Raw genomic sequence first — 1,819 nt, forward strand, 5'->3', positions numbered from 1 at the left:
TTCAATCTAGTATTACTAAGAGAGGGGATCTATTAGCCTCACCACACGCCATTGCGGCGGATTGCGGGGAATTGCGTAGATGCAGAAGAATAAAAAGAATCACATACACACTTGCAAGATATCGACAAACATATGCACTACCAATTCTAATTATCCCCTACGCGATCGCTGTCATGTCTACTATTATAATCTCTAATGGCTTGAGGGAAAAACGACAATTTAAATTTATCTGTATGACAATAAATCTCTCTCACCCTACGTCGGTGACCTTATCTACCCTAGTAAGTGGGGGCCTATAATGTGTCCTTAACACCCTCAGTAAGTAAGCTGCCACAAAATTACGCAATAAATGCCACCTGCTTATAAGCCTATGGTCAACTAATGGCTCCCATCTTAATGCTTCCAATAGTGTCGTGACACTGCTATCTTAATCATAACAACTTTTCACCAGCCTAGCAGATCTTCGTTAGACTCGATCTAGTTCCAAGATTAAGCCTACTGCATGAGGATCCCATAAACTTGAAGCATACTCAAGGTGGGGCCTAATAACCAAGCTCCTTGACCATTTCATTATGATTCCCAGATATTTTTTACGAATCTTATTTTTTTTAGCCTTCCGTCAATTTAATGAATGTGTTTTCCCCAGGACGTATTCGTAGTAATCGTTACTCCCAAGTATTTCACCGATTCCACGTGTGCAATGCTGGTTCCCTCTGCTGTGTGTGTTTTCTGGAGAAATACTTCCCTTAAATAAATTATCGAAACACATTAATTCAAATTTAATTCTAGGTTCAATGCCACCACTTTAGAATTTGATTTAGGTCGTTAGCTAATGATACTTACGATAGGTCATGACTGGATATTACCCCATGTATCACGGCAAATTTCAGCATAAAGACCAAGTTTACTGGAAACCTGTGACCCAATGTCATTAACGTATAAATGTAACAATAGCGGGCAAGTAATACTTCCTTGTGGGACACCCTATGTTATGCTTACTGTGCCTGATGGTACCACGTTCATTCAGACCCTTTGCTCTTGGCCGGTTAAACTATTATTAATCCAATATACAGGTATGATACATTTATCAAACCCATAGCTTCTCTCATCTATTAAACCCACAATTGATTTGACTCTGATTTGAGTATATTTGACTCTGATTGACACTGCTCATGTTTATGAAAAAATATTTGAAAAGCATTCAACCATTTTCCATATTTTATCTGATCAAATTAAGAAGTTCTGTGTGTTGTGGGGGGGAAGACAAGCTTGTTGCGAGAAGCCCACAGGAGGCATGAAATTTGGCAGGGGAGTATTTAGAGTGGCAATGGGATGTTGATAGAGGAGACGGGCGGTAGGCCAGCGAGGAAGGAATCGGAGGGGCATGTCGAACGAAATGAATGGAGGAAGGAAATGTGTGGAATCGAAGAAGGGTTTATTTCAATGTCAGATGTGGGACTGTGCTTGTTAGGAGAGCCAATGGAATGTATCGTTGCCCCACTTTATGCACATGCCCGCGCCCATCCGAAACCTACATGAAACGTTAGAATACTATTTTCAATAGCCTTTTGACCGCTTTCGTCTAGGAATTGTCATTCATTACTTTTCGCAATATTCAAAAGTATTAAACAGGAGTACGTAACGTGAAAAATTTTTGCCTCTTTTTGTTTCCCCATCTTAAATTTTTTAAATAGTTTCCAAACCAAATGGGTTCACCAAACGAAATGAGTTTTCATTTCCCCTCTTTCAACTTTCAACTTTGCCCTACTTCCGGTTTCCCTCGCGAGGAGCTCATTTCCCAGAGAGGACGTCTTCGAGT

This window comes from Hetaerina americana, unplaced genomic scaffold (genome assembly GCF_022747635.1).
Source record: "Hetaerina americana unplaced genomic scaffold, ioHetAmer1.1.p SCAF_2, whole genome shotgun sequence".
In the NCBI taxonomy this organism is placed as follows: Eukaryota; Metazoa; Arthropoda; class Insecta; order Odonata; family Calopterygidae; genus Hetaerina; species Hetaerina americana.